General features: G+C 39.0%; 2 long non-coding RNA genes across 2 annotated transcripts; one reads left to right on the top strand and one right to left on the bottom strand.

The window, feature by feature from the left end:
• The first annotated feature begins 2,622 nt into the window (after window positions 1-2,622).
• LOC145563860 (uncharacterized) lies at window positions 2,623-4,072 on the top strand. Its single transcript, XR_014094641.1, has 3 exons — window positions 2,623-2,810; window positions 3,164-3,348; window positions 3,767-4,072. It is a non-coding gene; the product is annotated as an uncharacterized LOC145563860 (long non-coding RNA).
• Window positions 4,073-7,525: 3,453 nt separating this feature from the next.
• Window positions 7,526-8,405, bottom strand: LOC145563859 (uncharacterized). The gene is made up of 2 exons (XR_014094640.1): window positions 8,187-8,405; window positions 7,526-7,750 (listed from the first exon to the last, which is right to left on the bottom strand). It is a non-coding gene; the product is annotated as an uncharacterized LOC145563859 (long non-coding RNA).
• Window positions 8,406-27,519: the final 19,114 nt, after the last annotated feature.

The raw sequence follows: 27,519 nt of genomic DNA, 5'->3' as shown, positions 1-27,519 counted from the left end.
AGAATGGTTTTTAAATTAATTTAAGTTTGTGCACTAAAATTGAATTTATTTAAGTTGGACATGTTTTATTTTCATTTCGCTTAAATGTTGGTTCTAAAATAAATTTAGAATTAATTTAATGTCACAAAAAAATCGGGACAAAAAAATCAGAAAGAACAAGCACGTAAATCGAGGCACAATAGCCCCAAGCAAGCTTCGGCCAGCCAGGCTGCTTGTGCAACCTGCATGTGACTGCCAAGGCTACTGGGCTGCTGCGTCGACATGCGTGCGTGCGAGCAGCATTTGTGCGGTGCTTGGTACGTGTTGGGCAGGCCTGTTATGAGGAGCTACGGCTTGTGGCTGCCAAGCAGCACGAGCCTAGCACAGCAGCAAGGGTTGTACGAGTAGCAGCCACGCAACATGCCGAGGCTCGGTGCCTAGAAAACCAAGCCTCGTTGTGTGGTGCTAGGCACTCAAGCATGGTAGGGCTTTATGTTTTGCGATTTTTGCAAAAATTATTTATTTATTTAATTGTTTAATTATTTTAATTAAAATGAGGCTAGGGCCTCGGTTTTTCCCGGCACTTGCAAAATTGTTTGGCAAAATTTTGGGTTTACTGGCTTAATTAATTGGATTGATAAATTTGGATGCGAAATTTAGTGGGAGCTTCATTATTTACTTGAGCTATTTTATTGCGTTTAATCACATAATAGGTTAACAACTTTGACTAGTTTTAATTAGGCGCGTTAATTGGATTAACCACCTAAGTTAGTTACTAGTTTGCGTGTTTTTGCATTATTACTTTCTTTACGTTGTAAAATGCATGGGCCATTCACATGTAGTGAATGGATGAATGGAATGAGTATTCTATCACAGGTTTTTATGAAAAGGCAACTAGTGAGGCCTGATTAGGATAGTAAATACGGATTACAATCCGTTATGTATTTTTGTAAATTTTAATACGGTCTACGAACCGTTGCGTATTTTTGTACCTTCATATTTAGATTAATCCTACTCGTAATTAATAGTAATTGCATAATTGATGGTGATGTCTCGAAGACGGCGTTTCTAAGAAGACGAAGCCATGAAGTTGCCATGGAGACCCTTGAAGACTTGAAGACTCAAGGGGTCATGCTAGTTGCAAATTGCATCTTTTACTTATATTTTCTATACATAATTGTGCTTATATATGAATGATATGTTAGATGCATGTTTAGGATTTCGAATGTTGTGATGATTAATTAAGGTCACTTAAATCAACCAACATAGAAACCCTAGGTCCTTATAAAATTAAGTCAAATTTGCCAGTCCAAGATAACACTTATTGAACTAATGCACATAGTGATGGGCTATGCCAAAGCAAGGCATCACTATTTCCCTAGGAACGTAAGGTATACTAGGCATACATGTTGATTTTGGTGAAACTTAATGATATCAGTAAGGAGTCCTTAAATGTCGTGGTAATGGAGATAAACGTCATGGAAGCATTAGATGAGACGCTTTATCGAACCAAGAATAGCTTAGAGCTATCAGCAATCAGATTGCTTACCTTCAAATATCAAGTGTTAAGACAAGTCAAAACATGCTTAATCAATTTCTGATTTTTGGGATCTTGGAATCGTTTTATTCCGCCTAAAAGGGACAATTTTAATGCGTGGATAAGACGCTTAATAAGATTGAAAGTTTGCATGTATGCTTTTAAATTTCAAACTTACTATGTTATTATCTTAATAAGTGGTTATACTTTACGCTTATATTTGTAGAATTCTAAATCAAATTATATTGTTTTCATTGATTGGTAAAGGAAATCCTTGAGGATGGTTCTCAAAGAAAGGAAAAGCATTTCTAAAATACAACTCTCATAAATGACTTTTATAAACTAAGTCCAAAAGGACGGTTGGACATCATGTATTCAAAATACTAGGTAGTTTTGATAAACATGAAATATTGAGTTGAAGACTCAAATTGTCAATATTTGACAACCAACTGTAGGCGTCGTTTGAAGCGCGCCTACGTAAAGCATGTTGTGAATATGCTTAACACTCATAGGAAGTGAGAATTGACATTACGATTAGGGACACGATTAGGGATAAAGCAAAGTAGGGAGCCGCTAACAAGTTATTAAGGAACTTGTAAACCGTTCATGGATCATAAAAGACAACCACGAATAAAAGGACAACGATAGGCAACAAAGATTGACCCGTGAAGGTTACACCCCATTCATAATCCATGAGATTACTAACTCCATATGGTTCGAAACCACGAAAGAAGGATTAAGGATGATGGTACGAAGTGAGTCATGGAGTCACATTCGCCCGTATTAGCCTCTACTCGATTCTTATAGTGAAAAGTGATTCCTGCGATCTCAAAGGCATAAAAACAAAGTATTCAATTCGCTCCAAACTATTATTCTACTAAATTGGTTGAATATTAATGCACACATAATTCTAAAATATTAATGATCACTTTAATTAACAACAAGATTAAAAAGGAACCTAAACCGATCATCCAAATTATCTTATTAGGCGTGATTTTCAATTACATATTCTCTTTAAACAATGGTCTTTTTTTTTTTTTTTTTTTTTTTGTTTTTTTAAATAATAAAAAATCCTAAACCCTAATCAAGTCGATGAGCCCGCCAGCCGCCACCCCCCTCATTTCAACATCTCCCTTTCTCTCTCCTTCTTACCACGTCCCACCATCTCCCCCATCACTTTCTCTTTCCTCATTTTAGGTTCACTTTCATACTTTTCCCTCAATTTCGCAATCTGGGATGATCAATTATGTCTACTGTTAATGTAATCAAGTCATTCCTTGATTCCATACAACAGGTAAATCTTCTTCTTCCTGATTTTTTTCTTTTTTAGAAATTTGGGTTGTTTATCACTCAATTGGTGTTTTTTTGATTGAATTGATAGTATTGAATTTGTAATGCCTTAGAATTTATCAATCAAATGTTAGGTTGTTCTTAGTCATACAATGGTGTATAGAATGCCTTTGTTTGAGGTAACTTAAGTGTCCGGGCTTGAGTTGGTATTTGAACATAGGAAGATTTTATTTTTACTGCAAATTTGAACTTATTTCAGCAATTGATGAGGAACTAAATTATTCATTTCATTCGGATCGAACTCGAGTGTGCTCTTGCTTTGTATGCCTTATGTTTGAAGTGCATTGATTCGGACAGAAATTGAGCTCATTCAACGGCTCCAAGGTTAATTTGTAAATCTCGGTTGTGTTCTCGACTTCTCGTCCAGTCGGTGGTGAAAGTCGAGTTCTTGGCTTCCCGTTCGTCCTAGTTGAGGTGTTGACGGCGTCGGACGGAAGCGGCCTAGCCGATTGTGATTCTCGGAAGGCAGCATCCCGGTTAAGGTATATATATATATATTATACTTTTGATTCTTTTGATTCTTTTACTTATGTTACATTAGTGAATTAGTTGGTTATTAAGAAAACACCAATTGATATGTGGATTAAAATGACTTATTAGTAATTTCAATTTTATTCAATAGATTAAGATTAGAATATTTTGAACATCATGGCCGAATTCTAGTAAGTTGGGCTTTCTCTAATGCTAGATAATTAGGTGTCTGATGTTCAATTGTTGTTGTATTTTAATGCTTAATTATAAGATAACTAGGTAGGCAGGTAGCTATGTCAATTAGTGGGTTAATTCTCAATGCTATGTTTTTCGTTGTTCCATATAGATTTAAATTTGTTTTTTTTTTTTTTTTTATTAATTTTTCGTTGTTCCATATAGATTTAAATTTGTTTTGTTTATATATGGCAGCAGCTGAGCCCGTGAACAATCAAGCTCTCTTGTGTGGAGACTTTTAGCAGCATCAACTCTTTTTCACTAGCGATTTTTCGATAATGGTTTTGCTTGTTAAATTTTTAGTTGCCGTGAGATTGATGTTACAAGTAGAGGAATTGTAGCATTAGAAGGCCTTGCCCTTGACTAGTATTATAGAGTATTTTTTTAGTATGAGATTTGTATAAATTTCTTGCAAGTATATACTAGTTGTATTTGTTGTAAGTGTTACAGGCAGAAGAATTGTATTTTTTTTGTTTAAATGAAATTGTATTTTTGTTTAAATGAAATTGTATATATATATATTTCGTCAAAAAGAAATTGTATATATATTAAAATACAAATTAAATTTTTTTTTTTCAAAAAAAAAAAAAATACCCTCAAAAAAAAAAAAAAAAAAAAAGAGGAAAGAGACCATGTATTTGAAACAGGTGGTCTTAGCTTTTCAAAAACAGAAACCATCTATTTCAAATAAATGGTCTCAATTTTTCAAAAACTGAGACCATCTATTTGAAATAGGTGGTCTCAGTTTTTTCATAAATTGAGACCATATATACCAAATAAGTAGTCTCTCTTTTTAAAACAAGAGACCTGTGAGGTAGAGACCACCCCTAAGGTAGTCTCTTTGGCCATTTTGATATGGTCACCTTGGTCAATTTTGTAGTAGTGTAATTTACTATTGGGGTGGAATATGGATCAAGCTTGAATGGTTCATCAAGGCTTTCCTCCATTTCTAGTGTGCAAATTGCCTCCGCGGTGAATCCCCACATGTCCTCTTCATCATTATCGTGGTTTATTTCAAGAAGTGATTAATCGTTTATTGCTATTTTAAGAGGAGAAGCATGTATAGTCATAAGAAGACCTGGATAGTTCAACCTAATCATTTGATGGAGCGAAGATGGTATTGCTCCAAGCTCATGTATCTAAGGACGTCCAAGAAGAAGGTTGAATGTAGGTTTAATGTCCATAACATGGAATTCAACCATCTTTTGTATTGGGCCTGTGGTAATTGGTAGCTTGACAGTTCCACACACCGATCTACTTGAATTGTCATAGGCCCTAATGCTTTGTGTTGTTGATTGAAAGTCTTTTCCTGAATTAAGGCCTAAGTATTTCACAGTTCGTAATGGGAATACATTTACGGCAGACCCATTGTCAACTAAAGTAAGAGGGATGTTGTATCCCTTGCACCCCACAGTTAGGTATAATGCATTGTTGTGGGTAATGTCTTTTGAGGGCAAATCATCACTAGTAAAGGTGATTGATTTGTCGGATTTTCGCTAGTAAGAAAGCTAATGAGATCCTGTGGAGTTGTGTCCGTACTTATGGACAAAGCCGTTAGAGAATTCATGAGAGAATTCCTATGTTCTTTGGATGTACTTAGGAGTTCCCAAATGCTAACACTCGCCTTAGATTGGCGAAGTTGTTTGGCCAATGAATCTTCCACCTCAGGTGGAGGTGGTACTTGATTTTGAACTTGATTTTGAGTGGTCGACGATCCATTTGGTTGCGTTTGATAAACTCGCCCAGAACGAGTTAAATGATCTATCTCGTTTGGGTTAGTTGTAGGACTCGTGAACCAATTTTCTTCTAGAGGCCTTGAATGTGCCTCCATTTCAGGATGCTTCATGAGTTGTGCTTGATGTCATTGTTCATCCAAGGAGAGATTTGATAAATCTTGTGATTTCCCAAAGAAATGATCCCAAGCAAGCGCTCCACTTGTTTCTTTTTGTAAGCAAGGTGGAGGTGGGACGGCGGCATACTTAGAGACATATAAGTCTTGGAAGTCGTCGTCCCATAACCCATACACTTCATTAGTTTCCTCTATGAGTGTTGTGATTAGAGGCTTCCCTATGGGAGTGATATAATTCAAAGGATTGAACGTATCACTTCCCATATGATTCTCATCAATGTGAAATGTCCCCAATGAGGATACATTGTTGTTGGGTTTAGGCGTGTGAATTCTCCCATAGTCTACTAGATCTTGAATTTTGTGCTTTAGGACAAAGCAACGTTCAGTATCATGCCCAACACCTCTATGATAAGTACAATAGGCATAGCCATCCCATTGAGAATTTCTTTTTTCTGGAGAAGTGGGTGGCGTTGGCCCTGTTGGTGCGAGCAATCCCTTTTCGTTTAATTTCTCTAGCAACTCTTTATACCTCACAGGAAATTGTGTTAATTTTCTTTCTCTTGTCCATCTTCTCCGACGGTCATTATTATGATACTGCATTGTGCCATTATATTGTGTGGAAGTCGCAAATAATTCAATAGAGGATGAAGTGTTATCATTCCCCTTTTTGTGGTTGTTCTTAGGTTGATGATGATAAGGCTTATTTGCCTTTTCTTTAGCAAGATCATCTTCAATCCTAGTAACCACAGAATAGACCTTTTGAAAAGTGTGTAAACCAAGGTAGCGTAGATGTTTATTGTACTTTTCATGACAATTGTCAATGAACTTTTGTACTAACCAGAGTTCAGGTGGCCTTTGGGTAAGGTGGGCCACCTTTTCTCGCCATCTACCATAGAAGACAAGGAAACCTTCATCGTCGCCTTGCTTAAGCATTTCAAGTTCACGCAAAGTTTATTTAAACTCTACGTTACTCTCATATTGGGTGATGAAAGCCAAAACTACATCTTCCCATGATGTCTTGAACTTAGCATCTATCCCATAGTACCACTCTCTCGCGGCTGGGTTTAGAGATAAAGGGAAAGTCAAAGCATAAAGCTTAGGATCAACTCCCTTTAAAGCCAAGGTGCCAGTAAAACTCATTCAATGATTTTTTGGATCATCGGTGACCTTAAATATTGGCAAGTTCGTAGCTACGAACTTTTCTGGTCAAGTGAGTCCTGTAGGAGGAGCAAACTTTTCTGCGTCAAAGTACTTGTTCCCCATTGTGGAACGAAGAACAAGCTTCTCTAACGACTTCTCTTTTATGGACAGTTCATCCATCTTTTGTTGTAAGGATAAAGTTTCGGCATTTTTCTTTTCAGTTTTTTCTAGTTTCTTAATTCTTCTCTCCTCAGCCTCTTGAGCCCTTTCCTCTCTTAAGCGAACAATCTCTTCTTGGAGTTGCTCTATGGTCGACATCGTTGTTGGAGTAGAGTGAGTTGTTGAGGGAAGATGGTTTGAAAGGGGTGAATTGTTTGATGGTAAACGTCGAATGCGAGTGCCCGGGAGTCTTTGTTCCCAAGCTTGGAAACTGGCCCTAAAGGAAGTACGAAAGGTTATGGAAATCGATACGCTTGTTTAGAAGACAAAAGAGAAGAAAAAAGAAAGAAAGAAAAAAAAAAGAAAAAGACGCAAGATGCATTCGAATGGATAACATCGCCTTTAAACAATTCATTAATAATGATATTGTTTGTACGAATTAATTGTTCTTTGAGAAATCAAAAGTACCTCGTAACAGTAGGCAAGCACAAGTAACCAGGTTGCGCGCGTCTTGCAAGCACAAGTAACCAGGTTGCGCGCGGAGGACGCGCGCATCCCAGGCTCTTGCGCTGGTCGTTGTCGCGCAACTTCATGAGTTGCGCGCGCCACCTAGGGATGGCAATGGGTCGGATCTGGATGGACCCGGATCTAGATCCGTTTTTCAACCTTGGATCCAGATCCGCCCCGGATCCGTCGGGTCTGGAAAATGAAGACCCAGATCCAGATCCGACGGATCTACGGATCTGGGTCCGGATCCGGGTCCAAAACGGGTCCTACATGTTTTGCTTAATTTTTTGAAACAAATGTAATAAAAAACGCATTTCAACCGAGTTTAATACATAAATTAGGATTATACAACTAAATACAAAGTAACACAAATATTGTCTTTGAAAAAAAATTACAAGCTAGCATTTAAATAAAGTACGAATGTACGATGTTACAAATGATGATGTATCTGATATGAACATCCAAAATCCTTCTCCGGAAAGGACTAATCTTCATCACTACTAAGTACTAACACCATCAACATCCTAGAATAAAGAAACAAAGAGAAGAATTAGCAATTGGCAAAAAACTAAATTCTACAAAGTATGTCTTAATAATAATTTATGAATCTTACCATATCAATAATTTACCTCACAGTAGTAAATTACAAATTAATCAAACAAATTAACACAAATTACATTTACACATAAAATTGCAGCATATATGCATATTAAACACACAAAATCGCAGCTACAAATTAGAGAAGACAAAAAAAACATGTACAGAAATAGAAAAGGCAATAATAAAAAATAACTAGTACAAATTAACCCTTAAAATCGCAGCACATAAACATGATACAAATTCATCAAATAAACAAAAATTTGTACAGAAACATCAAAAACAAAATTTACTACTACTATCTTACTTTATTTTCTCATAAAAGGTAAACAATAAAGAAAGAGAAGGGAGTATTGGAATTACGGATCTGAAGTTTTGAACGGAGGTAGGCTCGCGATTGGAGAAGGTTCACCGTCGATCTGAAGGTCCTCGTTTCGTTCGTCGCCGCTTTGATAAAGAGTTTGGAGTCGTGGAGATTGGAGAAGGGAAATTAGATTGAGAAAGTTAGGGTTTGTTTATTTGGGTTTTGTCTTTCTGATATGTGGGTAAGGTTGGGTACTTGGGTATTTTGGTTGAAAGTTGTGACCATTAGATTTTTTATTTTTTTTTAATATTTTTTTAATGAATTTATAAAACGGATCCACGGATCCGGGTCCGGGTCCAGGAATTAGACCCGGACTCAGATCCGTTTTTTCTAGCAGGATCCAGATCCGACCCGGATCCGTCGGGTCCAAAATTTGAGGACCCAGATCCGTGAAAAACGGATCTGGATCCACGGATCCGGGTCGGGTTCAGATCCATTGCCATCCCTAGCGCCACCTGCTCGTACAATTTTTTTTTTACGAGCAATTTTTGTTTTTTTTTTGTGTCTTCTTTATTTTTTGACGATTTTTTTTTATGATACCCTTCGAATGCGACTCAAAATTATAAAGCGACAACTTCGCAATTGGGAACCTAAACAAACTAAAAAAGCTATCCTAAACACGTAGCATATAGTCGTATAATCACATAAGCATACCATAAGTTGGGATTCACATAATGCCTTTCTAAGGTCAAAAGCTTGGGTGTCCAAAGGTACCATATCTTAAGAAACGATGCACAAATCAATCACTCAACGTGTTGACTCATGACATAGCCCAAATCAATCACTCAACGTGTTGACTCACGGCAACCCCTAGTCAATTAGCCAATCCCTAAAGGTTATAGTGTGCTATGATTTATGCATGATGCAATGTTGCTTGTTAGATTTTTACTTTTGTGAAAAAGGAAGATATTATGCGTTCAAGTCTCGCTCTCTAACTAAAGATTATCCAAGTTGATTCTCATTACAACCCATAGGCAACCTACTGTTGGAAAACTTGGACCATAACTAAAAATTAATCTTGTAACCTCTAAGTCCCTAGTGGAGTTGCCACTGTAAGGAGGGTGTGCCCGTCGTAGGGGATCCTTCTCCTTAAATGCCCATGACCCTTTAAAAGACTAGGATTTTACACTTGTTAGGGTGTATTAGAATTTGAATTCTTGACTGTTTGGGGGACCTTGAATTAGAATTGATTCTATCATTACGTTTTTTTTGTAAGAAACAAGTAGGAGTCGCTAATGAGTTTAATTTTAGGAAAACTCATAAACCTCGTTCATGCCTTTCTCCCAAGTAGAGTTCAAGGGATATTTAGCACAAATCGTAACTTTACCCATTTCTAAATTGGTCTAGGTGTACCAGAAATGTGTTCGGGAGCGAGGGTACTAAAATAACGTTCCCTTTAGGGGGGAATCGCTATCCTAGCCCTAGTACGGCCTCTACTAACTCTTCCTTTTTCACAATTTCATCACCAAACAATATATGCAACGTAATACCTAAAACTAAGTTAGTTGATTTTATTTACAAACATCAATCACGTAGGAATTACATTGCAAAGGTCGTTATTCTTATTTAATCAATATTCGTGAAAAGAACGACAAATAAACAAGATTCGCCTTGACTTAAGTGATCAATCAACTATTAATTATTCAATTCTATTCTTTTTTAACGCAAAATACTATGTGGAATTAATTAATTAAAAGTTTGTTTAAAGTGGTCAAACAACACTAATTAATTAATTAAAAGTTATTTAAACAAGAAAATAAAGGTGATTGATCTAAGTGCTCGGGAATTACCACTTCTCCTTGCTAGATCTTCGTTTAGAACACTTACGGATTCCTTCTTTTTCGGTAACCTCCACCGTAGTAACAAGTATTGAGGGGGTGAGTGTTTAGGACAAAAGGGTTAAGAGTTCACAAAGTTTCTGCTAGCGTTTTAGGTTAATTTCTGTATGTTTCAGCCTCGTATTAAGCCTCTATTTATAGGGAATTGATGCATTTAGGGTTTCACGTATTCTACCGCAGCAGGTGTCGCGCGCTGAATGGGTTCGCGACAACCCAGCGCAAGTGATTTTGATGTGTTGCTATGAGCAGCGCAACTGAATGTCTTGCGTGTGATATTATAGTAAGATTCGATTTTATATTTTTATAAAATTATGAATCTTTTGCAAGCGCATCACTAGAGATTGCGCCGGGTGTCACGCGCAACCTTATGAGTTACGCGCACCAGACTAGTGCGACTCATTGAGATGCGGGCGGATTTCTCTACGGCAGCATTGATTTTTAACCTAGGCGCCTCTCAATCCGTTATAATTAGGTTTTACCGTTTTAACCTCGGGCTTAAACCTAATTATGATCAGGCTTAGTCGACTTGGACCTTAATTCATTTTGTTTTGGGTTTGGCTAGTTATTTTGCATTTTTGTGAGTTAATTAGTTGTCCATAAGCATTCCTCACATTGATCCAACACAAAGATGGCTTTATTTATCGTCATAGCACTTCCTGTCGGAACAGGAGGCCAAAGGTAGATGTCTATGGTTAATAATACCACCAAGAAAGCTAAGACCATTGAGTCAAATGAGACGTACTTGTGGAATTGCCGTCTTGACCACATTAACATCAAACGCATCAAGAAACTTCTACAGGAAGGTGTTCTTGACTCATTCAATTTACAATCGTTTGAGAATTGCGAAGGATGTTTATTCGGCAAGATGATAAAGCAGCCATTCTCCAAGTTGGGAGAAAGGGCAAGTGACTTGTTGGGTCTAGTACACCGATGTTTGTGGACCAATAAGCACAACCATAAGAAACGGCCATCGATATTTTATCACCTTTACAGACGACTATAGTAGATATGGATATGTCTACCTTATGTAGCACAAATCTAAATCGTTTGAGAAATTTAAAGAATTTCAGAGTAATGTTGAAAATCAGCTTGGCAAGAAAATTAAAGCCCTTCGATCGGATCGAGGTGGTGAATACTTAACCCAAAAATTCGATGACCGTCTGAAAGAAAATGGTATACTTTCATAATTGACACCTCTAGGAACTCCACAATGGAACAGAGTATCCGAAAGGAGAAATCGAACCTTGCTAGACATGGTACGATCAACAATGAGTCTTAGTGATCTTCCTATTTCTTTCTGGGGAAACGCACTTCTAACCGCGGCCTAACACTGAACCGTGCTCCATCAAAAGCTGTGAAAAAGACTCCATACTAATTTTGGACGAAGAAACCTCCAAGGTTGTCTTTTCTCAAGATATGGGGATGCGAAGCATATGTCAAGAAATTAATTTCTGACAAACTTCACCCCAAATCTGACAAGGTTTTCTTTGTGGGCTACCCAAAAGAAACCAAAGGGTATTACTTCTACAACAAATCCAAAAACAAAGTATTTGTTGCTCGCGATGGTGTCTTTTTGGAGAAGGAACACCTTTCCAAAATGACAAGTAGGAGGAAAATCGAACTCGATGAAGTTCGAGAGAACGAGCAACAAAATCGAATTGACAGTCAAAGTGCTCAGACAACATCTATTGACGCTGGTCAAAATGTGCAAAGTCAAACCGATAATGCAAATGCTCCGTCCATTACCCTACGTAGGTCGTAAAGGCCAAAGTCTCAACCTGATAGGTATCTTGGTGTCGTATTAACCAAGAATCAGGACATCCTGGTAGTGGATGGAGACGAACCGACAACCTACAAGCAAGCGATGGCGAGCACCGACTGTGCTAAATGGAAAGAGGCCATGAGATCTGAAATGGATTCCATGTTTGAAAATCAAGCATGGGATTTGGTTGACTTACCCGAAGGTTACACATCTATCGGATGTAAGTGGATTTTCAAATTAAAAACCAACAAAGATGGAAATGTATTCATTTACAAAGCTAGACTGGTAGCAAAAGGTTATAGGCAAATTCATGGTATTGATTATGATGAAACCTTTTCTCCAGTCGCAATGCTTAAATCCGTTCGGATCATCCTAACGATTGCTGCATATTACAATTATGAAATATGGCAGATGGACGTCAAAACCGCCTTCCTAAATGGAATTTTGGAAGAAACTGTGTATATGACACAGCCTGACGATTTTGTCGACCAAAACAACGCTGGGAAAGTGTGAAAGCTTAAAAAGTCCATTTACGGGCTAAAGTAAGCTAGCAGAAGTTGAATTCTGTGATTCGATGAAGCCATCAGTAAGTTTGGTTTTATCAAGAATTCAAATGAATCTTGTGTTTACAAGAATGTCAGTGGGAGTGACATTGCCTTCCTAGTCTTATATGTCGATGACATATTGCTCATTGGAAACAGTATTCCAATGTTAGAGTCTGTAAAGGCCTGGCTTGGAAAATGTTTTTCAATGAAAGGCTTGGGTGAGGCTCAGTACATATTGGGCATCAAGATCTATAGGGATAGATATAAGAGGATGATTGGATTAAGCCAAAGTACTTACGTTGATAAGGTATTGGCTCGATTCAACATGCAGGAGGCCAAGAGAGGTCACCTACCCATGTCACATGGCATAACCCTAAGCAAGATGCAGTGTCCAAAGACACCTGATGAGCGGGAAAGGATGAATCAGATTCCATATGCTTCCCTTATTGGATCGATCATGTATGCCATGATATGTACTAGGCCAGATGTATCGTATGCCTTGAGTGCTACGAGCCGATACCAATCAGACCCAGGAAAGGCACATTGGACTGCGGCCAAGAATATCCTAAAATACCTAAAAAGGAACAAGGATAAATTCCTGGTAAATGATGGCTTAGAAAAATTAGTTGTTGAAGGTTATACCGACGTAAGCTTCCAAACTGACAGAGACAATTTCAAATCACAGTCTGGATATGTGTTTTGTCTAAATGGAGGAGTGTTTAGTTGGAAGAGTGCCAAGCAAAGAGCAACTGCAGATTCTACATTTGAAGCCGAATAATTGGCAGTTGCTGAAGCGGCTAAGGAGGAAGTTTGGATTCGTAAGTTCGTTGGTGAACTTGATGTTGTACCCTCTATCAAGGGTCCAATAGCCCTTTATTGTGACAACAATGGAGCTATTGCTCAGGCTAGAGAGCCAAGGGGACATCAGAAGGTCAAATATGTCAAGCGACGATTTCACATGATAAGAGAATGGAAGTTAGCGGGTGAAATCAGAATTTGTAAAGTTGGAACGGACGACAATGTAGCCGATCCACTAACTAAACCTCTGCCTCAAGTGAAGCAAAACAAGGGTCCAATAGCCCTTTATTGTGACCACAATGGAGCTATTGCTCAGGCTAGAGAGCCAAGGGGACATCAGAAGGTCAAACATGTCAAGCGACGATTTCACATGATAAGGGAATGGAAGTTAGCGGGTGAAATCAGAATTTGTAAAGTTGAACGGACGACAATGTAGCCGATCCACTAACTAAACCTCTGCCTCAAGTGAAGCAAAACAAGAACGTTGAGGCAATGGGAATCAGGCACGTTGGAGATTGGCTTTGATTTCCCTGTTTAGTGTTTTAATTAATTTTGAACATTTTGATGTAAGACACTAAGATGAACCATTCAAGTTTTAGAGTAATTTAATTTTATGCAATTTTATCACTCCGTTTCTATTTAATTGTGGTTTAGAATTAAATATTGAGTCCATTCGATTATGAGAATATTCAAAATAGGGTATCAAGACGAGTCTTGGGTAAAGAAACACCTATTAAGTGAACATTGAATATTATAATCGAAAATTATCCCTAATTAAGATCATTTAAATGATAGACGATTAATGACCACTTTGTTGGGGTTTGGTGAGTCCGACTCACCGCGAAAACAAACCTAAAAACAAGACCGCACTCGCAATAAATAAAACCATAAACATAATTAACTTAATGACAAGATTAAGATAATAATTATACCTTTGACGTGTGCTTCGTCCAACCTCAAGGGGCTCTTACTTCGAAAGCTAGCCTCGAAAATACGACGACCTCCAACGGAGGTCCACCCACAACTCGAACACCGACTAGGTCCAATGCCTTGGAGTTAGCAAGGCCCGACCGAAACCCGAGTAATTGAGTTCAAAGGTTTTCACAAAGGTGATGCCTTTTTCAACTCTTGAGTTCAAAGGTTTTCACTACTAGTGATGCCTTTTTCAACTCTTACTCAAGTGATTTTTCCAATACCCCAACTTGGGTATTTGTAGGGAAAATCATGAGTGTGAAAAGCTCTCCCATCAATGTGGGAGAATTGGATTTTCATTTTATTTTAAAGCTTAAATAAAATTAATAATCAAACTAGTAATAAATCAACAAGTGGCAAGCTCATATGAGAGGTTAGGTTAGGACCATTTGGAAGAGGGGGGACCAAACTTGCTCCCCACTCTCACTCCCATAACTGGCCACCTCAATGCCCCAACTCCCATTTATTTTGCGCCATGTGGCACCCACACTTGGGCATCAAGGCACCCAAGGTGGGCTGCCATGTGCTACGGCTCAATAGGCCCACGCACCAAGTGCGGGCTGCTTGGCCGAGGCTAGCTGCCAGCACGCCGCGCACAATGTGCGGGGTGCTAGCTGCATGCCTCGCACATTGGTGCGGGCTACCAGATGCCACGGCCTAGCAAGCCACGCATTGCTTGCGGGCTGCTAGGCCGAAGCCCAGCTTGCTAGGCAGCATGCAATGGCCCAGCCATGCTGCTGCTAGCTGGCGCGCCTAGCGTGCTGGCTGCTGCGGCATGGCTGCTAGCTAATTCACGCACAAGGCAGCACCCAGCTTTGCGATGCTAGCATTGGTGCGCTAGCACGCACCAGCTAGCCTAGGCTCGGCATGGTGCGCATGCTAGCCACCATGCTAGGCCATATGCCCCTAGCACTCGGTTTGCTTGGGGCATTCCGATGCTAGGGGTATTTTGGTCTTTGTTGATTTATTATTATTTTCACGTCTCGTTTTTTACTATTTTCGACTCGACTTCCGACGCTCGGTTTCGACGCTCCAAGCTCGCATTTCCGACGTCTAAATATTAATTACTCAGTCGACTTATTAATTAATTCGTCGCTTCGGGTCGTTAGTTGCTTGGGTGTGACCCGAAGGGTTCAGTCAAGATTAAGCTGTAATATTAATTATGCATTAATATTACTGATCGGAAGCGGCCTTCACCCAGGCATTCCGATCACTTGACCTCACTGAAAAATTAGCTTTCTAATAATTCCGAACCCCCTCGGAATAGGGTCCTTCGAACAAGTGTATTATTCTAATAGAGGGTTCGGAATTATTAGAAAGCTAATTATTCAGTGAGGTCAAGTGATCGGACTGCTTAGTTGGAGGCCGCTTCCGATCAGTGATATTAATGTATAATTAATATTACAGCTTAATCTTGAATAAAACCTTCGGGTCACACCCAAGCAACTAACGATCCGATACGAGGAATTAATCCAGAAAGGAATTAATGAGTCGCTTGAGTATTAAATATTTAGACGTCAGAAATCAAGCTAGGAGCGTCGAAACCGAGCATCGCAAGTTGAGTCGAATTAATAAAAGACGAGACGGTAAAATTAATAATTAATCAACATTTACTAAAATACCCCTAACATCGGAATGCCCCAAGAAAACCGAGTGCTAGGGAAACTTGGGATAACATTGTGGCTAGCATGCGCACCGCACCGAGCCTAGGCTGCTAGCAGCGCTGGCTGGTGCGTGGCGCGGCATGCTAGCGCACCACTGCTAGCATCGCTGATAGTGCATGGCTAGCAAGCAGTGCTAGCACATGCACAGCAGCAGCAGCAAGCTAGCAACAGCTAGCTAGCAGCGCGCTAGCGTGCTAGCACTGCTAGCAATGCGCGCATAGCAGCAACAGCTGTGGCGCTCGAGCAAGCAGCCAATGCGAGCAGCCCAACCAAGGTCCTAGGCACCAGCCAGGTTGCCTTAGCACCCAAGGCTGGTCGCACATGTGGCTAGTGAGTGGCGGCTAAAGGGAAGCTTGGGGAGGAAGGAATGGTCCTCTCCCCTTGTTGTCCTCACCTAACCTCTTATTCTATGATTGCCACTTGTTGAATAATTACTTGTTTGATATTTTCTTTTATTTTTGATTTAAAAATAAAATGGGAAATTGATTTTACCAACTCTCCCACATTGATGGGAGAGTTGAATTCTCTCATGACATTCTCTATAAATACCCACCTTGGGAATTCGAGAAATTCACTTGAGTAGAAACTCAATAAGGCATCTCCACTTGAGAGAAAACCTTTAAGTTTATATAATACTCGAGTAGTGTTTTGGTTCGACTCGGCTAATCTCTGAGTTAGAGACCAATCGTGTCGAGTTGTGGGTGGATACCGTAGGAGGTCTTTGCGCTTGTAAGACTTGGCTTTGAAGTAAAAGCTCCGAGTGTGAGCGAAGCATGCGACAAGGGTAAGATTGTCTTTTCTCTCTTTCTTGTTATTTATGTCATTTAGTTATATTAATTATGAGCGAGTCTTGGGGTCGGGTTTTGTTCCGCGGTGAGTTAGACTTACCGAAACCCAACAGCGGTATCGGAGCCTTGCTCATTTATTTTTGAAACTAAAATTTTCAAGGGTTTATAAATTGATTTAATTTCTGGTTATGTTTTTAATTAGATCAGTAGCTCAATTTTATTAATTTTAATCTCGTTTTATTAAGAACTTTGGCTTCAGAACCCAGATTTTCGCTCTAGATTAGTGAATTTTGGGTGGAATCGATATTCTGGAAATATTCTGATCCTTTTAGGGTTGCGAAAAAGCCAAATTCTGCCAAGAAATGCCTGTTTCGAGGGATTTTTCGTTTACCAGGGCTTACATCAGGTTTCCAGTGTTTGGGATGATGCCTCCACCGACGATGCCTACATCTTGGAGTCAGCCTACGCACTTTACCAGTTGGTCAAGGCCTGCCATGACTTTGTCTTCTGTAGGAGTCGCGGGGACTAGTAGGGACACTACTCCTCGTACTTGGATGATGGAGGGCCTTTTTGGTGCGCCATTCCCTTACTCGCAGCCTCAGCAAGACACTGATCCTAGTTCTTCCAGATCTAGAGAGTTTTAATCGAGGGTTTTTATTATGTTCTTGGTTGATGACACTTGACATTATTTATGTATCATGACTCACTTTGTACATTTTATTCACACTTTCTGTATTTGACACTTTATTTATTTAATTAGTGTGTATGTTAGTGTGTGCCTGTGACTGTTTGTGTGTGATTGTTTATTTATTAATGATGCGAATAAAATCATAGTTTTTCGTAAATGGAGGGTACCAACCTTCTCAAAAGAAAGAGAAAAAAAACTAAAGAAAGGAAAAAATTTACAATTTCCCCAAAATAAAAATAAATAAAAAATAAAATAGGACAAGTTTTACAACTTCTCCCAAAATAAAAATAAAAATAAAAAATAAAAAATAAAATGGGACAAATTTTACAACTTCCCCAAAATAAAAATAAAAAGAGACAAGTTTTACAACGTCCTCGAAAAAAAAATGAAATAATAAAAATAAAGGGAGATTATTAGGAATAAAACACTTGAAAAAGGAGTAGTTTGAAGGAGAAATGGTTAAGGAAAACAAAAGAAAATCCGGAAAAAATAGGTCGAGGATAAAAATTGGTGACGTGTGAACACCGCAACACGTGGTAAATACCATGTCACGATGTAGTAATGTCGCACCACGGAGCTCTGTCCCGTGACACGGTATCCATTGTTGTGTCGGGTGCGCAAATAAAGCACCGGTGCTTTTGCGCGTGCAACTGGATAACTTTTTCGCGTTTATGGACTCTTTTGGCTATAAATGATGTCCAGTTTATTCATGATATGCATAATTACGAAACATAAAAAGCTAGAATTTTATATTTCAATAATAATGTCTCAAAATTTTGATAATACATTGCGTGATTGGTCGTATTCCTTGACCAATGCAGAGAAAATAGAGCTAGAATTATTCCATGTCAAAGGTTTACTAGCGTTAAGGCACGTAGCAATTGAATATGATTTTCTTAGAGTAGCCTTAGATTATTGGAGTCCGGAAACCAATTGTTTCAAGTTAGATTATGATGAAATCTATCCTCTGCTGGAGGAATTTGGTGCTATCTTTGGCTTCCCTACTAGAGTTCTTATTGAAATGTCTACCCTGCGTGAATATTATTTCCAGGATTTTGAGCGTCATCTAAATCTGACAGACACAGATTTAAATAGAATTGTGTGTGGTAACGAAGTAGATCTAGAAAAGCTTGCAAATTTATATTTTAATTGTCCTGTCTCTGAATCATATCATGTATACCGTAGGAGGGCATATTTTTTTTTGCATGTTTAGCAAGCTTTTATTTGCAAACGGTAGAGTAGGACATGCTAGTCTAGCTTCCGTGCTTGAACATGTTGAATCTGGAAGATCCTCTATGCCTACTTGCCTTAGAGAAACTCTGCGTGGTCTTGATGAAGCATAATCTGACCGAAAAGCCGTCTGGAAGGGCTCTCTAGTAATATTGCAGGTAAGGGAAAATTCTACGTTAATACCGTGACACTTGGTATGCGTCGTGTCACGGTAGTTTTTGTCGCATCACGTTATTGTTTGTCGCGACACGGCAGTGTTTCCCATGTCGTGGTGCGTAGCCTATTGCGATGCTGAATTTTTTTTTTTGGGCAGATTTGGTTGATGGAGCGCTTGGAACTTTTTGAAGCCCCCGACGATGTTGAAAAATATGGTCCCAATGATTTAGTTCTTAGGAAGAAAAACTACTCTGCAAACATGTCTTATGATGATTGGAAGTTGTTCTTTGTGAAGAGAGAATTTTCCATTCGATGGGTGGTGCCTTGGTGGAGGCTTACTAGGATTGTCGGGACGAATGATACTCCATATCGTTGTGTTCCTAATATCTCGAAATTGACTTTTTATTGCCCTTCCCGATTGATGCGACAATATGGACTTGAACAACTAGTTCCACGCTATAATGATAGTCCTCGTGAAGTATCATTGCATGAAAGTAATGTTCATAAGTAAGAGACATATTGGATTGGAAGGCCTTAGTGGACCTTTTCTGCGAGTAATCAACCTCCTCCACCCTTATCTAGTGCATACAAGTCATGGTTGAATCCTCGAAGTAGGAGGGAACGAGTTAGATCGCGTAAGTTTGATGGTGATGTGAAGGAATGACTTGGAAGTAGGAAGGCGCCTCCTAAAGATCATCTTGATCCGAGAACACGAGGAATTGAGTTTAAGACTCCTATCATGCCTAAGAAGAAGAGTTGGGTAAAAGGAAAGGGTAAAGACAAGATGGTGTATAGGGAGAAACAACCTAAGAAACCTGAGAGAGGTGAAAGGGGGGAAAGCTCTACTAGGGGTGTAACGGTTCGAGTTACAAAAGACACACTAATGGTGAAGGCCAACCTAATTGAAAAGAAGAAAGGGGTTGCTAAAGCTAAGAAAGATTAGACCAATATTGCTTTGCTTTTATGATTTAAGTTTTAATTTTTAAATGAGGTGTATAATGCCAATATTTGTAGTGACATTTATTTCATTAATAATAGCATATTTATTTTTACCTTAATTAAAACTTACAATGACTTTCATGTAAATATTTTTTTATTTATTTATCCGAATCAAGAAGTCGGACGCAATGGAAGAATAATAATTGTCAAAACAGTGAAAATAAACCAAAATTGCAAAATTCCGCACAAATAAACTGCCGTGTCACGGCAGAGTCTGCCGCGTCACGACGTATTTTTCCGCTTCACAGTGTGTTTTGCTATGGCGCGGTACTCGCTGCTGTGCAATTTTTCTCGGTTTTTCACATTCTGCTGCCTTATACACTGTTTTTGGTTGACGAAGAAGGAATTTTTATTTTTAAACTAGTCGGGTCCCCTTGAGGGGTTGCCTACGTATCCTTGAAAAGAAATCAGCACAAACGTAGCTCTATTGGGTCTTGAACAATGCAATTAAGCATAAATTTCCTAAGATGATCCAAGTTGGTTAAATTGTGGAAACCATTGCCATCCATGTCTACTAATTGTGCCACTCTACCAGATAAGATAGCTTTGACAATGTATGGACCTGACCAGTTTGGTCTAAAATTTCCTCTTGGATCTAGAACGTTTTTGCGAAGTGTTTTAGTATCAGATCACCTTATTTGATGTTCCTAGTCTTGACCTTTTTATTGAAGTGTCGTGCCATACGCTGTTAGTAGGTTTGGACATGATGCAAAGCTGCCAAGCGTTTTTTGTCAAGTAAGACTAGTTCATCATATCTTGCTCTAATTCAGTCGACTTCATCTACTTGGCTTTCTGATGCAATCCGTAGAGAAGGGATCTCTAACTCAATTGGTTGTACGGCTTTAACTCCATACACTAAAGAGAAGGGGGTGGCCCCGGTTGGTGCACGAATAGAAGTTCGATAACACCAAAGAGCAAAATGTAGCTTGCTTGGCCAATCTTTATAGTTTTTCATCATCTTTTCAATGATGGTCTTTACGTTCTTGTTAGCCGATTCCACTGCACCATTGGTTTGTGGCCTGTAAGGTGATGATCTGTGATGTTTGATGTGATATTTCTGTAATAATTCTGCACATTCAGCTTGGAAATGCGTCCCGTTATCACTGATGATTTCATGAGGCACACAATAGCGACATATAATGTTTTTCTCGATGAACTGAGCTACATGTTTTGCTGTGAGTTTAGCGTATGAAGCAACCTCAACCCATTTGGTGAAATAGTCGATTGCTACAAAGATGAACTCGTGCCCCCCTTGTCCCGGCGGTGTTTTCTTCCCAATGATGTTTATTCCCCAATTAGAGAAAGGCCATGGCCTGAAGAAGTGTATGTGTAGAGAAGCGAAGGTGGGACGTGCTGCAAATTTGCGTAGACTTGACACTTCATACATTTCTTGTCATATTCGTGGCAGTCTCTCTCCATGGTAGTCTAATAATAACCTTGTCGTTGAATCTTTTGAACTAACATCTTAGCATTCATATGTGTTCCGCATATCTTAACATAAAGGTTTTCCATGGTTTTGTATGCTTCTTTCTTAGCTATGCATAAGAGGTTTCTCCCTTGTGCGACCCTCTTATGGAGTTCTCCCCTAATGAGCACATACTGTGAGGCTAGGAGCCTCAAAGCACATCGTGCCCTTTTATCAGTGTTAAGAGGGTATTCTCCCTTCGTTACATAGTTAAGGATGTCTGTGTACCATGGCTTTTCGTCTTCTTTTTGTGAATCTTGTTCATCATAAAGTGTGTGAACATAAGCCAGCTCATACTTCTTTCTATATTCAATGGCATTCTGATTGTATCTCTCGGGATTTGAACCATTGACGCCAACTTAGCTAGTGTGTCGGTTGTAGGCGTCGTTCGAAACACGCCTACGTTAAGCATGTGTGAATATGCTTGGCACTCAAAGGAAGTGGGAATTGACATGTACGATTAGGGACAAATAAAGTAGTGAGCCGCCAACAAGTTTTTAAGGAACTTGTAAACCGTTCACGGATCATAAAAGGCAACCATGATAAAGGGACAACAAAAGGCAACAACGATTGACCCGTGAAGGTTAAACCCCATTCATAATCAATGAGATTACTAACTCCATATGGTTCGGAACCACGAAAGGAGGATCGGGAATGATAGTACGAAGTGAGTCATGGAGTCACATTCGCCCATATTGGCCTCTACTCGATTCTTATTGTGGAAAGTGATTCCTGTGTTCTCAAAGGCATACAAACAAAATATTCAATTCGCTCCAAACTATTATTATGCTAAATTAGTTGAATATTAATGCAACATATAATTCTAAAATATTTGTGATCACTTAATTAAATAACAAAGATTAAAGAGGAACCTAAACTAGTTGTCCAAATTATCTTATTAGTCGTGATTTTCAATTACATATTCCCTTTAAACATGCAATATGGTGATCAATAAATATAATAAAATTAACATTAATATTGGAAGCAATTCAACAATAATATCGTTAGTCAAATAAAATATAAATAAACCTGATCATGATACTAGTAACAAGAATAAAAATAAGAGTAATTAAGTGAATTAATCACTCACTTTTCGTGTTTCCTTGAATTGCTACATCATGAATAAACTGTTAGTAACTTCAATAAATAATAAATTAAATTGAAATTAAATTAAATAAAAAGTAGAGTTGATTTGGTCCAAACCCTCAGTTAATTATACCTTTCACGCCTTGGTTTAAGGACGGAACCTCGGGTAAAGTATGGACTCCTTGGAGTGCTTAAGGGATGTATGGTGGAAGAATAAGGAAGAATAGAGGGATAAGAGAGAATGATTTTTTAGTGTAGGGAGAAAGAGAATGATTTTTGGTGATCAAGCTTGTTGATGATTGAAAAAGGGGTGATACGACCTCTATTTATAAAGAAAAAAGAAGGGTTAAAGAATCAAGAAAAGATTCAAATTCGAATCGGAATAAAACTCTTGCGATAGGCAACTGTTTTTGCAGTTTTTGTTTTTATCATATCTTTTGATCCAGAAATTGGAATAAGATAAATAATATGTCGTATTTCTTTTATATCTTTTTCGTTGTACCTCGGAATTAATATATAATAAATCATTGAAAAGATAATTTCAAGGGCTATCCAACCATCTCAGATTTGGATAAAATCTATGAGACACGAAAATCATATCTGACTATCTTTGAACGTCTTTCAATTCAAATAGAATTAGGACTTTTAAAAAGAGGAGTTTTATTCAATTTCAAACTCTTTAATCTTATCTTTTCAACAAAAATAACTAAGATCTTTTAGAGACTTATAGAAGCTTCTAATTAATCCTAATTGGTTTAGGAATGGGATTAAAGCATTTGGACCCTCCACATGATCATTGGGTTGTAGGTGAGGTGGACTTAGGTTCGATTTAGGCTCAATTTAGTATTTTGGCCATAACTTATTCGTTATAACTCGGATTTGGGCTTATAATACATCGTTGGAAAGCTCTTTTCAAGAACTATCCAACTATTCAATCATTGGACCCATATTATGGATCAAATTAAACTGGTCTAAACGTTTTTATAAAAGGACACGAAATAAATGATTTTAAGGGACACGAAATGTATTATTTTGGGTTTAAAGGCACGGAAAGAGGAAAATAAGTTATGGTTTGGGGAAATGGGCTAAGAATTGGGTTGTTTTATGAAATGTATTGGGATTGAATATGTATTTAAGCACTCTAAGATTAAATACTCAACCCGACCAATAATGGCGGTGAAAGGTTGTTCATCATCAGGTTTGGTTTTGGGGAGACATTTTTAGGTGTCTACATCGGCAAACTGATTTTCTTCTCTAGGCAAGTACGTGTATTCCACTTCATCTAGTTGCTCCGTGAGAAAGATGATGGCCTTTGATGGCCTTTTGTGGTACAAATTTCAAGTCAAATTGAGAAAGTTGACTATCCTCCTTGATAATCTGCTATTGAGAGTTACTTTCTCAAACAGGTACTTGAGAGGATCCATCTTTAACTCAACATGCGCTGTATGAGTGAGCATGTAATGCCTTAATTTTTGTGCGGCCCACACGAGTGCAAGACACAACTTTTCAAGTGGTGTGTACCGAGTTTCATAGCCTTGAAGCTTCTTGCTCAAATAGTATATTGCATTTTCTTTGCTCTCGATCTCTTGTGCTAGCTTTGCTCTCATTGTTTCTCGTGTGACCGTAAGGTAGAGTCGAAAAGGAAAGTTATGATTGCTAGTGCTAGCACAGGTGGATTTTCCAAGTACTCTTTGATCTTGTCGAAAGCTTTTTAGCAGTCATCATCCCATGTGACTGGAACATTCTTCTTAAGTTTCTTGAATATAGGTTCACATATCGCAGTGAGTTTAGATATGAACCTACTTATGTATTGCAATCTTCCGATGAAACCTCGAATCTCCTTCTCAGTTTTGGGTGGTGGCATGGCCATAATTTCCTTGACCTTTGAGGTATCTATTTCAATCCCTCGAGAACTGATCACATAGCTAAGGAGTTTGCTTAATGTAACTTCGAATGCACACTTTGTTGGATTCAATCTCATGTTGTATTTACGGAGTCGTTCAAAGAACTTGCGGAGTGCAACGATGTGGCCTAGTCGATATTTTGATTTGATGATCATATAATCAACTTACACCTTTACTTCTTTATGCATCATATCATGTAATAATATTGATGTTGCTCTCTAGTAGGTGGCACCTGTGTTTTTCAACCCAAATGGCATTACCTTGTAGAAATATGTTCCCCATTGCGTAATGAATGTGGTTTTCTCCATGTCTTCCTCGGCCATCAATACTTGATTATATCCAGCGTATACATCCATGAAGGAGAGGAGTGCATGATTTGTTGTATTGTCAACCAGAATGTCGATGTGAGATAGAGGGAACCCATCCTTTGGGCTTGCCTTATTGAGATCCCTGTAATCAACACACATTCTGACACTTCCATCTTTCTTTGGAACTGGAATCACGTTGGCTATCCATTCAAGATACTTAGACACTTTGATGACACCCGCAGCCAGCTGTTTTTTTATTTCTTCTTTGATTTTCAGATCCACATCCGGTTTCATGCGGCGTAGCTTTTGCTTGACATGCTTCATACCTAGAATGAGTGGTATCGTGTGTTGAGCTATATCCCTGTCAATACCTGGCATGTCTTGGTAGGACCAAGCAAATACATCAACAAATTCACTAAGCAAGTTAATTAGCTCTTTGCGTTCGTCTTGACTTAGTGTTAATCTAATTTCAACTTCTTTGGGAGTAGTATCATTGGAAATATTAACTGTTTCTGTATCTTCAATTATTGCAGTTTTATTATCGTGTTCTTCTATTGCTTTTATTATTTCTTTGTCATTTTTATCATTAGCAAAGAAATATTGATCAGAGTTAGGAGAATGACACGCATCGTAAGCAAAGGTACTCATCTTATTGAACTCATCAAATATTACATCAAATAGGGCAAGGTCAGCTGCAACCTCGCTGGGATTATTGCGAATAGAAGGGGGAGACTCGACAAGAGACTTGACACTAGGAGGAATTACAGAAATAAACTCGATAGCAGAAAAGGGGTCGGCCTTAAATCCTACAGGCTCATCAACAGACTCAAACTCAGACTCGGACTCAGACGATTCAGATTCATCAAACATAGGGCCTTCGCTAGTGGTGACTTCCAGCTTTTCTCCACTTGGCGTAATGATCTTTACCTTCTTGCGCCATCGTTTCAAAAGATCTTCAGCTGGGACTATGAATTCAAAGGGGTTGAAGTCTTTGCTCGACATGACATTTTGAATGAGCGCAGAGTTATCATCATCGATGTGCTTGAGTTGATTCTTTTCGAGCCCGAAAAGAAGATTGATGCACATATCATCAGAGCTTAGACTGGCTGGTTCTCTAATTGGGAGCAAATTACCTTCATTAATGAAGTCACAATCCAAAAATACTTCGAATCCCGGGTCGCGCCTCCCATTGTGGACGAAAGGCTCAGGAAATTCATAGCATGGATAGTCCTCCCCTTCCTTGATGTACTGACCATTGAGAGTGAGGAGATAGGAATCCATTGTCATTTCTATTTTCATGGCCCGAGCATTGTTGCGAGCCCTCATTTTAAGCAAAGCTTGCTTCATATCTTCTTTTGTTAGCTTGAATTCCAAGCCAACAGTGTCCTTCTTGGGTGCACTAGGATAGCCCCAAAGCTCAGCCATTTTCTTTTTGAGTCCAAGGGTCATTCCAGGGAAATGCCCTTGCTTTTTCATAATTGCATTAATGTTGACATTCGAATAAGGATTGAAGTCGAGATGACATTTCTTCTCTTCTTCGATCATGAGAACGTCCTCTAGAGAAAACCCCCAAAGATCCCCATCTTCCTCATCATGCTCGACAATGGGAGTGTCAATAACCTAGATACGCATAGGAGAGGCATCAATGGTGATTGGAACTCCTCCTACTATAGCTTTGACTTTCTGGTGCAGCGACGATGGGATCGCCTTTAGCTCATGAAGCCAAGGGCGCCCTAACAACAAATTGAAAGAAGCCTTAATGTTCACCACTTGAAACTTGGTGCGACGTTCAATAGCTCTAGTAGTGATATTCAACATGATAGTTCCCACGGCTTGACGGCGAGTATTATCATAAGCACGAATCCCTTGTGTGGAGGGAATCAATTCTTCATCTCTTATGCTAAGCTTCTTCGCAGTACGAAGTAGGCATACATTGATTGCTGAGGCATTATCGACTAGGCTCATAGGAACATTCATCTGCCTACACACCACAGTAAGGTGCAAGGCCTTGTTGTGCTAATCCCCTTCCGGGGGCAAATCCTTGTCAGAAAACGAAATCAGATTGCTGGTACTCGGTAACTCGGTAGTGTGAAAACTAACTATCCCCTGAGGAGTCATATCACTATCAACTCCTATCTTCACCAGAGCATTCATCACAGCCTTTCGATGCTCGTGGGAGGAAGCCAAAAGCTTCCATACATTCATTTCCACCTTAGTTTTTTGCAGTTGTTTGATCATATCGTTGCTTAAAGGATCAATTGGATCAACTATCGGTTGTTCTTGCGGCGGAGGTGGAGGTGGGCTAGGTTGTTGTAACCTTCCATTCCTTGTGAGAACCTTGACCTTAAGGTCCCCCCAAACATCCTCACTGTCTTCATAGTTGACAGCGCCAAGAGGTGGACATGCTATGTCTTTGAGATAGATGTCTTCATCATCGCTATCCCAAATTCCATTTACTTCTTCATATCTTGAAATAAAAACAACTTCTGGTAGAGGTTCATCCACAGATTGGATGAGTAGTGATGGATCAAAATAGATTTCATCTCCTGTGATAGCCAAAGCATCAAAAAGAGAACCTGTTTGAATATTAGGCTTCTTGGCCCCTAGAGGGATAGGAAGCTGATTAGCATCAATCAGGTCTTGAATTGCATCCTTTAACTTCCAGCATTGCTCAATAGTATGACCTTTGTCTTGATGAAACTTGCAGTGAGCATTGGGATCATAGCTAGGAGTTCTATTCTCAGTTCTAGGCTTTGGAAATGGCCCAATAGGCATAATCAATCCTTGACTGTGCAGCGATCGAAAGCAATATCATAGCTCATTCCCAAAGGTGTATACACCCTCATTTTCCTTTGGAATTTCTAAGTAGGAGCATTGAGAGCCAACACATTACTGAGGTTGATGTTGTTGGTAGCATTATTGGGCTTGGAAGACGAAAAAGCATGTGGAGAGAAGGTGATTTAGAAGGAGAGATGTGGAAGAATTTAGGAATAGAGTGGACCCCCAACTCAAATGACGGAAAGGACGACTCATGCATGAACCTAAGACATGGTCATGGTGACACATATACACAAAGTGTGTGCTAAGATTTGTGGGTGTAAGTTCCATGTTTAGACTCGTATCATGACC

Source organism: Chenopodium album, chromosome 10, assembly GCF_948465745.1.
Source record: "Chenopodium album chromosome 10, dcCheAlbu1.1, whole genome shotgun sequence".
Lineage (NCBI taxonomy): Eukaryota > Viridiplantae > Streptophyta > Magnoliopsida > Caryophyllales > Amaranthaceae > Chenopodium > Chenopodium album.
The sequence above is the reverse complement of the archived record's forward strand: the minus strand, read 5'-3'. Positions and strand labels throughout refer to the sequence as shown.